Source organism: Pinus tabuliformis, chromosome 8 (assembly GCF_031772625.1).
Source record: "Pinus tabuliformis cultivar Carrire ecotype Pingquan chromosome 8, CPIR1, whole genome shotgun sequence".
Lineage (NCBI taxonomy): Eukaryota > Viridiplantae > Streptophyta > Pinopsida > Pinales > Pinaceae > Pinus > Pinus tabuliformis.
Window position 1 is genome coordinate 1450272722 of NC_142294.1, and position 15254 is coordinate 1450287975.

General features: G+C 38.5%; 1 pseudogene; it reads right to left on the reverse strand.

The window, feature by feature from the left end:
- Window positions 1-13847: 13847 nt before the first annotated feature.
- LOC149241189 (17.8 kDa class I heat shock protein-like) lies at window positions 13848-14776 on the reverse strand (annotated as a pseudogene).
- Between the last annotated feature and the right edge of the window lie 478 nt (window positions 14777-15254).

Below are 15254 nucleotides of genomic sequence, written 5' to 3' on the forward strand. Positions count from 1 at the left end.
TCCGTGTAGTAGCGATGTTGGAGATGCTCGAGGTTACTACATTTGACATGATAATATAGATCTCTTTTGGATGTCTAGGAGAAGAAGATGTATCCTATCATATTCACTTGTGTTTTGCAACATTATTGTTAAATTTTATTACCCTAACCACAAAGATAAAGTCAAGACCCAAAATTTGGTGTCATGCAAGTAGTCAGCCCATCGAATAGACAAGTCATTGGGGATGTATAACACTGGGGAAAGACGATGAACCCATCCTCTAAAACGGTTCTTGAAGATGCATGACACTTGAAGCATCATAGATTTGGATATTTTTCTTTACATTCCAAGTGGAATTTGACTTATGATAAATTTCAATTTTACCAATCATATGATTATTTTTGGATAAAAGTTATATATTAAAAGCATTATGAGTATAGATGTCTTGGACTCTTTTAGGGTTGTGTAGTTTTGTTGAAAATATTTCAATTTTGTAGTTTCAGTATGTTATGTGTTGTTCAAACAAGGTTTTGTTTTTCTTTACGGCTATTTTTTTTCGAAAATTTGAAGATGATGTTATTAGTGGTGGAATTGGTCCCGAGGAGTTTTGATTTAAATTTTCTTTAAAATTTCATTGACAAGTGACTAAAGAATAAAGTTTCTTTCATAATTTTAAGGGAAAATGGATGTCTTCGACTCTTTTAGTGGTGTGTAATTGTTTTGTTGAAAATATTTCAATTTTGTAGTTTGAGTATGTTATGTGTTGTTCAAACAAGGTTTTATTTTTCTTTGCGGCTATTTCTTTTTCGCAAATTTGAAGATGATGTTATTAGAGGTGGAATGGGTCCAGAAGAGTTTTGATTTAAATTTTCTTTAAAATTTCATTGACAAGTGACTAAAGAATAAAGTTTCTTTCATAATTTTAAGGGAAAATGAATGCCTTTGACTCTTTTAGTGTTGTGTAATTGTTTTGTTGAAAATATTTCAATTTTGTAGTTTGAGTATGTCATGTGTTGTTCGAACAAGGTTTTGTTTTTCTTTGCAGCTATTTTTTTTCGAAAATTTGAAGATGATGTTATTAGAGGTGGAATTGGTTCTGAGGAGTTTTGATTTAAATTTTCTTTAAAATTTCATTGACAAGTGACTAAAGAATAAAGTTTCTCTCATAATTTTAAGGGAAAATGGAGTCATGATAAACATGGTTAATTTTGGTTGAATATCTAGAATGATGGGACATTGAGATACAAAAGAAGTAATTTAATGGAAATAATGGACTTAAAGACTTTATAATATTGAAAGGGAGTGTTCTAATTATGGAGATGTTAATGTAATATTTGATGACATATTACATGCAATGCAACCATTGGAGGAGAGAAGAAGCAACTACACATAATGATACTTTTCCATAGAAATATTCATTGTTAACAAAGTTTTTTACGTAACCATAAAAAATAAAAAATAAAAATAAAAAAGTCATAAGAGGTGCTTGTCAATTTTTATACCTATTTTGATAGTTAGAGAATTGAAATGATAGAGGTTTTTATGTGAAATCAAACCAACCCATAACCTTAAATACCAAACTCTTATATTATATACCATGTTCTTTCATTATTGAAATCATAAAGAATCTAAAAATACTCAAAACCAAGAATTAGAAAAGTTGGGGTAATAATTTTACTAGATAGAGAGAACCTTATAAAAAACAAATATATGTTACAAATTAGTGTCTCTTTAACATATAAAAAGAAAAAAAAAAAAATCAGGTATTTATTAAATTTAAACAATTTACAAATTTAAACAGCTCAATTTAACATTAAATTTTTATTCATCAACTCAATTCAACATTAAATTTCTATTCAAACGACTCATTTCAACATTAAATTAATATTCCTCTTAAACAAACAAAGCTACAGAAAAAGTAAATTTCAAACCATTTAATTCTAAATTATAATTATATATCTACATAGAAATTGTGAACAAATACAATGAATGAAAAACTATAATAAATCATATTGGAAAAATACCAAAAATCACATGCATAGCAAAGGAAGAAGAGCTACATATGCATCTTTAAATAATAACAAGTAAAGTTATATCTTTGACCAAAAACAATCCTAGCAAAGTCATTTTCCACTTTTTATCTTAATGGAAAGAGATAAAGAAACCCTCAACCTCAATGGTTATGGAAAGAGATAAAGAAACAGTCAACCTCAAAGGTTATAATGTTTTATGTGCAGCAAAAATGACGAGGCAAGGATGCGAGAGCACGAACTGGCATGGGATATGGTGATTTTGAGGTGTACAGCTAGAGCAATAGGTAAAAGATGTTTGTAGGACTCGTATGGTTATTACAATGTCAAATTTGTTCTAAATTAGTATTATAATGTTAAATTCATTCTAAATTGTTAATATTTTAAATGTTAAGTTTTTGAAGTCATTAGGTGCATTCATTTAAATTTTTATTCAAAAATTTATTATTATTTATTTTAATTAATTAACTGTAAAAAAAATAAAATTTAAAATTTAATTAATTAATTGTGAAAAACAAACATCATATATAAAAGAATTATTTTCGATCATACACCATTTAATTAATGAAAAAAATATAATTATATTTTTTTATAAAATAAATGTGTATAATATGAAATTTTATTAAAAAGAATTCATAAAAATAGTTAAATTAGGTATCATCATATTATAAAGTATTATATAAGTAACAAAATTTAAAATTCAAATTTCTATATATTAAACTAATTAAAACAAAATGGGTAGAAAAAAACAAATTCAACCATAATATTCTAAAAAAACACTCTAATGCGTAACATGCGGAGGGACTCATAACCCTTAAGTAAATAAACATTAAAAAAATACATCTGAAATAATACAAATTCAAAACTAGAACGAACAAAAAAACATAAACCAAAAAAAAAACCTAACAAAGAGATGAACCAATAACCTTATTAAAGTATTTAAAGGCCCATGCTTTGTTTTCGTTTAGTTGACTGGTTTGTTTTTTATATTGGACATTCGTTTCGTTGACTGGTTTGTTTTTTATATTGGACATTCTACTCCAGGGAATTGTGGTTCTTTGACGGGTGGCATCAAATGGTTTATTTATATCTTTGACTTGTGTATCCTATACCAATCCTGATCTACTCTACATATGCTTTGGCGGTGATTGGTGCATTTCTTCTTTGCCTGTTTTGCCGGATCTGGCTCCAGCAGAGCGGTACAATATTTTGCTGATCCCAGATGAAATTTGGGGTCCCCGATGCAGGCTGCACCCAATGAGCACATATTTTGCAGATCTGTTCTCAGAAAACAGCCTTGTGGATATTTGCCCTGATCCTTTGATCCCAACATGGAAGAGCATCTCCTTTCAACATTGCCAAAAGACTCGATAGATTTCTCATTCACGAGAACTTGATCGAGGTCCTGGGCCTTATTAGATCTAAAGTTTCCCCGGCAGCATTTTCGGACCATGCCCCCATTATATTGCAGTGGCGCGAGGAACAGGTGGGATCTGGATTTCCCTTCAAATTTAACCACACCTGGTAGGACGATCGAGGTTTATGCGACCTTGATCCGGAAAACATGGACTGAGACATGTGTTGACCCTGTTCTGTTTGCTAGCGATTTTTGGGTGGGCAGGCTGAAGTCGTTGAAAATGGCGATCCGAAAATGGATATGGTTAGGTGCTACGGAAGGTAGGAAGATACTTTTAGTTAACATGGATACTTTATCCAGGAGGATATTTGGAGGATGCAGTATCAAAAACACTGAATTCTTCGATTGGGCTCTACTGTCCATGAGCTTATGGTGGGCTATCTTTGGATGTGGCATTTGGAATGATATCATTGGGGAAAATACCTTAAAAATAGAGACCCTATGGACTGGATCAAACAGGGTGCAAAATTAGCATCATACATTTGGTGAAGTCTATTGATGACTAGAAATGGTCAATTGAGAACCTTTTCTGGTTCAGTGGCTCAGGCAGGAGGACCCTGATTGAAAGGAAAAAGGGTTTATGGAATTGCTGGAGATTAAAACCTCCCCAGAGGTATTACTGAACACTTCAAGTCTAGAAATATATCTCATGTTTCCTGCCGATCATGAAGGTTTGGGACCCCTCGAACTTTTCCCTTTTTGGATTACAGCAAACGATCTGGATATCCGTGGTGGTCAGGCTGAAATCTGGGAGAGATACATGTTCCACTTATCGTTGGTTGGCATCACATTTAATAAAGAAGCATACACGGTTTTCTGGTATGACGCCCCTACAAATGGTCATATTTCTGTTAAGGGAATTTACAATCATATTTCCACATCTTGTAGGGGCTCTGAGGACAAATGCTGGTTTTCAAAAGCATGGAAATGACATTTACCACAAAAGATTTTGCTATTCGGATGGTTTGTCTAGAGAAATAGAATTTTGACCTGGGACAATCTCTGCAAAGCAAATGGGGATTCCAGGGTCCCAGTAGATGCTTTTTATGCCATGAAATGGAAGAGAGTGCTATAGACCTTTTCATTGCTTGTCCTGGAACCTGGATATATGTCCTACATATGCGGAGTTACATGAGAATCAAACATATAATTCAATTGAAACATGTTTCAGATTTTTGTTTAATGGGCATATAGAAAACAAAACTATCTGTTTTCATTTTTGTTGGGGTTTATGGAAGGGTCATAATGCAACTTTTTTTTAAGACAATCCATTGAACCATGTTCGAGTTGGTTCATGCCTCCTTGGATTACAGCAAAATTCCAAAACCAAAGCCAAATAGACTTATTGCTTACATGGATAACACACTCTCTTATCTTTCTGGTCATTTTGATGGGGCTGGCACAACATTCTATATGGGGGTGCAGCTTTATGATTACCATCAACACAGACTACTGGAAATTTTGCTGGTACGCTGGTGCAGGTACGAACAGCAGGGAAGAGATCATAAACTTTTGGGGGCCGTAATCGTGCCAGATTGCTAAACCTCGAGAAATATATATATATATACATAATACGTGGCGACTCACATGTTGATGTCACTATACACTGGATCAACAAAGGAACAGAATTCGCTCTCCGGCTCGTGGGCCACTGGATGCAGCGGATACACAAGTTTAAAGGCCTCTTTCGAGCAGCGGATACACAAGTTAAAAGGCCTCTTTCGAGCGATTTCCTTCTCACATATTCCTCGAGAACATGACCTTTCGGCTGATGGCCTGTCAAAAGAAAGCCTACACAAGGGTTCGGCGCACATAAGGTTTCAGTCTTTCCGAGCAAGTTGTCTTCAGTCCTCGGGACAGATTCCAGGGGGGTGAGGCTGCTTCGCGGTAAATGGTATGGTATGGTGGACAGATCCCTGTTTATGTCTGCATGCTATATATTTTCTTTGATGTCTGATGGAACATTTTGGCACGCCGGACTTTCAGCACTTATTTTGAGTCTGTTATTGAAAATCCCTTTTAATATTTGTTGTTATATCTCTTTTAAGACTAGCACTGGTCTCCAGATATATACTCTATTGATCCCTGGGGATGATTTATTGCCAATCTAGCCATGGGTGATGGTTATTGCTGAATTTTGATGAACTTCGCAGATTTTTCATATGTAAACTTGATTTTCATATAAATCAATGTTCGAAAAACATTTCCAAAAGATGACATATTGACTTCCAGGAAGACAGGCCATCCGCCGATAACTCATCCTTCAAGCCGATCTACTCCCCTCCTATCATCCATTGATGGGTAACTTCTTTCTTGTCTGTTGGCAACTTGGTTTCCCTCATATCTCTCGTCCAACCCCAGCTGCCTTACTTCTGCATTTGACTAAGCAAACCATTAGCACTTGGGTCGTTTTATAAAGCCAACCAGATGCATAAATAGGATAGATCTTTCTAGGTATAATATAAAAGATTTGTTAATCCCATAATTTTGAAAGAAGCCATTACACACATCTTTAGATTATTTCCTTAATATCAATACACTGGCTTAGATTTAAGTTAATCCCAGATTTACCATGTACTTCAAAATTTTTATCAAATCTATATTAATTCCAGATTTACCAAAGGCTAAAATGTCATGTACTTACAAAAAAAAATTGATAAGAGAAAAATGTTATGTAATTAAAAAAAATTGATAAGAGATGCCAGTCTATTGATGTTAATTCTAAGGATAAAGATGTTATGTACTTCAAAAAATTTATCAAATTTATATTAATTCCAAATTTACCAAAGGCTAAAGATGTTATGTATTTTAAATTTTTTATCAAATCTAAATTAATTCCAGATTTACCAAAGACTAAAAAAATATTATGTATTTTAAAAAAAATTGATAAAAGATTTGATCTCTTAGAGATTCAAAATTAAAATGAATCTAAAATAGGTTAATTATTTTATTTTATTTTTATATTTTATTGTTTTTATTTAATTAATAATTATAATTATTAATTATAATATATATATATATATATATATATATATATATATATATATATATAATTGTATTCTAATTTTAAATTAATAATTTTATTTTTATTATTTTTTTTTTTTTTAATTTAGATTAAATGTTTAACTAACATTATATAATCTTACCGAGAGCACACCATACAACATGAAGTTCAGATGGAACAAACATGAGTAACCTCTAGGGAGAGAGAAACCTTCTCGAAACAAGGAAACCGTCGATGGGAGGTATTGGGGTTCGATGTCGTGACCAATGGTGACACTCATCCATTACTGCCTGCCTGCACCTGCCCCAGTAACCTGCGAACAACTCAAGCTCCCCTTAGCGTTACCTTGCCCCGGTTAACTGTTTGACCATCTCTAGCTAATTGCAGTATCCCTCTACCTCTCAAGTTTATAGTTTTTCCCAGTAACTAACCTCCACAATTTTATGTAGTGTTGCTGTCCTCTTCTGGCAACTATCATAACATTTCCCAACAGTCATGGATGACCTGGGTGACTTTCCAGATCCTTCGGACGATGTGCCCATATGGACACCCACTAGGACCACTACTGCCAGTCTTTTCCCATTCATGTCTGACCTCACCGACGAGATAGAAGCTCTCCCACCATTATCTCGCCCTCGCATTTTGTCGGTTTCTCTCCCTGAAGACGCCGCCTCCCCCCTTGAGTTCATCTCACAACCTCTCTCGCCACCCTCCCTGGCTCTTATCACCCCTCCGCCTAAGCCTAACTACCAAACCCTCGGTGTTGTTTCTACTCAAAACCCTCCTCCAACGGTAACTAGCCCTATTCCCTCTGATTTCCCCCAGGGCTCACCGATCTTTGGTCCAGTCCCTTCTGCTCCACAGACCTCCTCAGCCCCCTCTCGGTGGCATTTCACAGGCATTGGACAAATTTCTGGCATTTTTCCAACCATTCCGCAGGAGGTGACTAAAAACCCTAGGGTTTCTCCATCACCAGGACCTTTAAATCCCTCCTCAACTCTGGAAGCGTCGATTGCTGGGGGTTCTGGGTTATCGAGAAAGAAAAGGGGTCCAAAACTTCGAACCTGTACGACGCCCCTCAACTTTGCAGAAGATATTAAAATATTGGACGCCATGGACATAACAGAGAAGGTCTTAGTCAGTTGAGTGGGCGGCAAACACTACAGTGTAGCAAAATTACATCAATGGGTCTCAGAGGTTTGGGGCAAAAACCTGAAGGATATCCCGAAGGTCCAAACCCTAGTCAAAGGATGGTTTGCTTTGCATTTCAACTGTTCAGAGCACACCAACTGGGTGTTATCCACGGTCTAGCACCTTGACCTGGCTCCCGTTCTTCTTAGAAGAAGGACTCCCCTTTTTGACCCGGAGCGGGAGAGGGTCGATGCAGGGCCTATATGGGTACATTTGTTCGGCTTACCCTTGCATTTCTCGACGGAAGATGTCTTCAAGCACATTGGAAATGCCCTCGGTGTCTACCTCATATTTGACGATTCATACCAAACTTCGGGGAAATTAGCATATGCCAGGATATTGGTTCATCTGAACCTTTCAGAGGGCTTGCTTGAGTTCATAGACATCCGTTGGAGGAACCACACCAAAAGACAATTTCTGCACTACGAGGGCGTCCCATTTCGATGGTTGGGCATCTCTATAAAGAAAAATCAGGCCTCGGCTCCGGATATCGCCTCCCATCTGCATTCTCAACAGGACACTTAGCCTAGGAGACAGGCTCATATGACCACACAGGTCCCGACCGTTTCTAAGATCCCGGCCAGCCAGCAGATGAACCCAGCATAAGAGATAGCGGCTCCACCACATGTGAAGAAGCGAGGGCGGCCTCCCAACCGTTCTCTCAACCGCCTCCACCATCTCGACCTTAGTCACCATCCGAGGGCTTGCCCTCATCGAGTATGATTACTCCCTCCATCCCTGTTTCCTCTTGCTGCTCATCTCATTTTGATAGTTTTTTATCTTGTTCTTTCTCTGAACTTCATGTCATGAACCCTTCATCTGATCATTTGGGTCAGGGTTTGGATTCAGCCCCCCCATTCACTACTACACTCACCTATCTGATTTCATCCGCCCCCATTTTCTCACCTGCACCCTCCTCGACTTCTCCCTCTGACCTCCCGACCACTACTCCTTGCCTCCTAGTCCCCCCACTTGGGAGATACTTGACTCGCACGAAAACTAAGAGACAAGCCCAGGATCATATTGGGCTTGAGATACTCCACTCCCCCCCCCAAACTCCACAGGGGTCGACCTTCCAACCTTTCTAAAGCCCAAGGCATAGTTGAAGATGAGATTGCTTTGGGGGTTCAATCTACCATCCCAGGGACGCTTAGAGCCAGAGAATCCCAAACTGCCCCCCCTCCATGAATATTTTCTCTTACAATTGTAGAGGGCTGGCTAGGCCGGATAAAAAACTAGCTCTTCGTCATCTGTTAAAAATTGTTCCGCTTGATATTATCTTTCTTCAAGAAACCCTGGGACCTATTTTAGACATTTCACAGTCCCTCCAAAACATGCTTCCTAGTTGGATCTTTATTGGACTTGATGCGCATGGGAGGTCGGGAGGTTTAGCTTTGGGCTATAACTCCCATACCATAAAAATGCTCAATTGCTGGGGTGGTCTGGGACATCTTGGAGCAGACATTAGATCTGCAGACCTAGGGATGAATTTTCGAATATTAAATGTCTACGGCCCGTGCCAGAACAGACCAACATTTTGGCAAAACCTCTTGCGTTTTGATTCATTTTTGACTGACCACCTGATCCTGGGTGGGGACCTTAATTTTTCCATCGGACATTCTGAATCCTAGGGACACAGGGCACAGCGAGACTCCCTTTTGGATTATTTTTTATCTGAATTGGACACTCATTGTCTTATTGATATCCCCTCTGCAAAACCCCAAGCGACTTGGAGGAACAACAAGACTATCTAGCCTGCAGACTTGACCGCTTCCTTGTCAAAGAAAAGGTGTTGGACTTGGGTCTACAAATCAGACACTGGGTAGGTTCTGGTGGGATCTCTGATCACCTACCCATTTACCTGGAAATCAAAGGGGGGCAAGCAAAACCTAAAGGACCCTTCAAGTTCTGTTCTGTCTGGCTCAAGGATGATTCATACAAAAGATTGGTCACTGATTTCTGGAAAGCAAACCCCCCTGGGAGAAGAGAAGACAGTACTAGAAGATTTATGCAAAATCTTACAAACCTTAAGAGGATGTCCAAACTTTGGGCACATAACAAAAGAATACAGGAGGAACAAACTCTATGTAGGATTGAATCTGAAATTGCTGCATTTGAAAATGACCTTGGAGGATTATACACCTCAGAAGATCATAAGGGAAAGATGGTTTCTCATTATGCTGAAAGGGAAAAAGTACTCAAGGATAAAGAAAAAACCTAGCGCCTAAGAAGTAGAGCCATCTAGATGCTTGAAGGGGATGAAAACACTAAATTCTGTCATAAATTTGCCAATGCAAGAAAGGCGATCAACACCATATGGCAGCTACAGAATGAATAGGGGCATATGTTTAATTCATTCCCACAACTTGCTGAACTTGCCTCCTCTCACTTCAAAAGTACATACCGAGCCCCCAGGAAGACACACTTAGTAGAAATTATCAGGGTGGCACAACTCTTTCCCAGATTTGTGGACCCTATGGAAGGAGATGAATTAATAAAGGCAGTCTCTCTGGAGGAATTGGAACACACCTTAAAGTGGTTCAAAAAGCATAAGAGTCCGGGGCACGATGGCTGGTCGATTGAATTCTACTTGGCCTTCTTCGACATCATTGGGGAAGACCTACTCAAAATTGTCGAGGACTCGAGGATCAGATGATTCTTTGAAACCTCAATCACCTCAACCTTCATTGCACTCATACCGAAGAAAGACAACCCAGACTCACTTAAGGACTTTCATCCCATATCTCTTTACCACTGCATATATAAGATCATAGCTAAAATCATTGCAAACAGGATGAAACCTATACTCTCTAGTCATATCTCCCCGGAGCAATTCGCTTTCCTACAGGACAGACAGATCCATGAAGTTGTAGGCACCGCTCAGGAAGTAATTCATACTCTACACTCAAGGCGAGGCAAAGGTATGATTATGAAGGTCGATTTATCAAAAGCATTCGACAGAGTAAATTGGCTTTATATTAGAATGTTGTTAACTCATTTAAATTTCCCTTATTCATCAAATGGATCATGAGCTGCATTACTAATATCCCTTTCAATGTTTTAGTGAATGGAAGTGCATCTCCTTTTTTCACCTCTGAAAGGGCGCTGAGACAGGGATGTCCCCTCTCGCCATTGCTCTTCTTGCTCATTATGGAAATTCTTAGCAATCTCATCAAAGAAGAGCATCAAAGGGGCAGAGTAAAGGGTATAAAGATAACAGAAGGTTGTATCTTGACCCATCTTCTCTTTGTAGATGATATCCTGGTTTTCATCAATGGTAGTATTGGGGACATTAGTATCATCAAAGCAAATTTCACCCTCTTCCAAGAGGCAACAAGTATGATCATAAATGACAACAAGTCCACATTAACAACAGCTAAATGTACTCCACATGAGATCTATTTTTTACTTCAGCGTTTCCACTTTACTTAGTTGCAATTAGCTAATGGTTTAAAATATCTGGGGTACAAGTTGAAGCCACTTCGATGCAAAATTGCTGACTGGACTTGGCTCATCTCAAAGATGGAAAAAAGACTTAACACCTAGTACCTCAAATATCTTTCGTGGGCAGGACGACTCACTCTAATCAAAAGTGTCCTGGAGGCCACCCCTGTATATTGGATGTCCCTGGCTTGGATACCCAGAGGCATTCTCAATAGAATTCAAGCCTTCTGCTGCAAGTTTCTTTAGCAAGGGAACAAATAGGGCAAGATATTTGCTTGGGTCAAGTGGGAGGTCCTGAGCCTACCAAAAAAATGGGTAGGTTGGGGACTAAAAAAGTTGGGAGATTTCTCATTAGCACTTGCCCCAAAACTTGGCTAGAAATTAGTATCAGCAGACAGCGTTTGGACGAGGGTCACATATGCCAAATATATCGCTCCAATGCACATCATGGACTGGATTAGAAGAACCCATCTAAGTACCTCAAGCATCTCAATTATCTGGAAGGTTGTTCTAAAGGCTTTGAACCCGATCAGGGAGGGCCTCACCTGGAGAATTCGATCTGGGCACACTGTTCGCATTGGCCTTGATCCATGGGTGGGATGTGGGGACATGCACCGCCTACCCAGGGATCTCACACAATACCTCCAACAACAAAACAACACTTATATATCACAAAGTGCAGACCTGGAGAATTCCTCCTTCCTTCAACAAGCCTGGAAATTTGCACATCAGTTAAACATTCCTCCTAATTGGACACAGCACTGTGAGGAATACACACAAGCCCTCACTGAAGCCCACATCCATATACTTGATGGTGATGATGAGATTATATGGGCTCTTTCAAAAAATGGCAGGTACACACCAAAAGATGGATATCTGACATTGTCGGCACCAAGGAAGCCTCTGCTGCTTGTTGACTGGTGGAGACATCTTTGGAAACTCAAGGCTCCCCCCAGAACTAGACTCTTAATGTGGACCATCCTCCGAAACAAAATCCCTACTGGGGAAAACCTCCTCAAACGAGCACATTATGGACCCCATTGGTGCAGCTTCTGCAAGCAGGCAAATGAGTCCACTTCTCACCTTTTTTTAGAATGTACAACAATTTGTAACCTGTGGAAACTTATCCTACAACCCATTGCACCCTCTGCAATCTGGGCTGGAAACTCTATTCTTGCAGCTTGGCAATCCTGGTTTTACACTTCCTCATCTCAAAAGCTTCAGAACATGCCCCTTCTAATCTGCTGGACAATATGGATTGCCAGGAACCGCATCATTTTTCAGGACACAGAGCCAAACTAGGCTGTGTTGGTGACTAAAGTCATGGCTGATTTCTCCCTCATTCCGGATGATCCTCCCCCCCGTAATCCGCGCACTCCCTCTCCTATACAAATAAACTACAACAAACCTTGGGCATTTTTTGACGGTGCAGCTCAAGAGCAAGGCTGTGGAGGGGGGGCTATACTTCACTTATCCCGTCATCTTTCTTACAGCATGCTCATAGGATTCCGCAGATGCACAAACAATTCAGCTGAGCTCCTTGCCGCTAAACATCTCATACATTTCGCCTTGGAGAAAAACTGCACAGATCTACAACTATTTGGGGACTCTAAAATTATTTGTGACTGGCTGAACAAGAAAACTAGATGTTCTTCATATGCATTAATGCACATCTTGGAAGAGACATTGAGATTGATCTCATCTTTTGACACATTTACTTGCTCACATATTTACAGGGAGCAAAACAAAGTTACCAACAGCCTACCCAAAGAGGCTACGATCGGGAAGCCGGGCATCTGGTTGATTAGAGAACATATTGGGAAAGCTTTTTACCAATATTATCATCGGCGTTTTATGAAACTACATGTTTAATTCATGATATTATTCTAGTTATGTTTTGATCAAGCACAAGCTTTTTTTGTTTGTATATATTGTCATTAAACATGATAACAATGTATTTATCATATGACTCATAGTTTTGTGTTTATTATCGTTGCCCCTTACGTGGATCAAAAGAAACAATACTGTTTATACACAGTGATGATCATGCACTGCATATGCACTAGCATCTACAGAATGTAATTTCCTATTTTTAATGAAATTACGATTTTTCTTTATGGGAAAAAAAACATTATATAATCTTACCATATTTCTTCCAGCTTATGACATCTCTTCTAGCTCGAGCGAAAGAGCAACTCTAAAAATGTCATATATCTCTTCTAGCTTACAACATCTTATCTCTTCTAACTTACAACATCTCTTCTAGCTCGGGCAAGAGAGCAACTCTAAGAATGCCATATATAATCCCATTGGAAGGGAAAACAAAATAAAAACACACATGCTCATAGTTGAAAAAGAAAACAAAAACAATCTGAAAAACAAAAACATATAGTATTGAAAAAAAACGCATATGAGAATGTTCATGTATGCTTCTTAAACATATCAAGCTAAAAAGTGATAACGCACATATAAGAATGTTCATGTACGCTTCTTAAACATATCAAGCTAAAAATTGAGCATAGACCTTAAGTGAAATATGTATTTATATATATGGTAAAACAATTTAAACATAAAAATTGAGTATTTATAAAAATGTTACCACATTCCTTATATTCATGTAGAAATACATTATGAAACATGAGTTCTTCTCATTACCCACTTTAACTCGGGAAGCCCGTGGAAAAATGAAAATTTACAAACTCTATTAACATGTAATCAAATTGGGAGTGGTTTATTGTCCATATTGTTTCATAGCACCCGAACATGTAATCAAATTGGAGTGTTTTATCGTCCATATTGTTTCATAGCACCGGAACATGCCGGTTTAAAAACAACATAATCAAACTGGGGCTGTTCTTATGGTCCACATTGTTTGATAGCAGTGGAAGATGCGAGTTTAAAAACAAAATTGAAAACCTTTTACACTGCACAGCAGAAGCCTGAACCTGCGTCTCCTATTATACTATTGAGAAACATACAGCACATACATGCAAGCACATTGTAACCCATGGAATACCTGGGATGGGAATGGATATGTTTATTCTATGAATTGGATGATGGAGAACCGCTTATCTACACATTATGTAACCTTCCTCTACACCCACAGCAGCTCCACTATGACATCTTCATCCCGCTTGAAGGTCAACCAGAGATCTCAATGGATTTGGGTTGAGGAGGTTGGGGTTCGGGCTGCTTCGGCACTGTCACTGTCAGTACCCCGTTTTCCATGCTCGCCTTTATCTCTTCCATCTTCACATTCTCCGGCAGCCGGAAACGCCGAAGGAATTTTCCACGGGATCGCTCAATGCGGTGCCATTTGTCGTTCTTCTCCTCTTCTTCTTTGCTGGGCTCCCCGCTTATCTGCAGAACTCTTCGTCACTCTTCCAGCTCTATTTTCACCCCCTCTTTCTTCAAACCTGGAAGATCAAATGTGCGCCTCTGCCGTTTCCTTCCAGTCGATCTGAGTATTGGCTACGGCTGAAGTTTCCTTTACAAATTGCCCCAATGGTCCCCCGCTGGCCAGATCTGTGAATGCTTGGAAAGGATCCCACACTTCCAAGGAGAATGGATCAAATGATCTCCTACCGAAAAAGCTGGGAATTATTGACATTTTCAACTAGTAATGAATTACTGCAATATATGCGATTGGAATGAATACAGAAAAACAACACTCTGATTTCTCAGTGTTTCGTTTTCAAGATCGATCTTGGATTGTATCAGATGAGATGTTACTGTCTATTTTTATAAGACGAGCCGGCGGAACCTTTTAGTCGACTCTATAATGCAGGTTCGAGATGATTCTGAAATGCTGGCAGGATACAGTTGTAAACTTCAAAACCATTCTGAAAGCAATGTGTCAATTCTCACTTTGCCGTATGATTGGTATTTGAGCCTATCCATCCAGAATCATCCAATGTAATTGTGTATCATTTTTTCGAGAATCATGTAGCGTTTCATATTGTTCAAGAAGTATGGCCTACAGTCACATGGCTGCCATATGGTATATGCTACAACGATGTGGATGTGAGAATTGATGTTCGATAATGCGGAGGTGTAGCTCCTGGAGGTGTAGCTCCTGCCGCACAGTGATGGGATCTGACGCCTACTTATTTTTCAGGGAGTGTTTTTGTTGTAAAAATAAAAATCATTTTAACTCATAATAAAAAAACTAAAATGGTTTTTTTTTTAA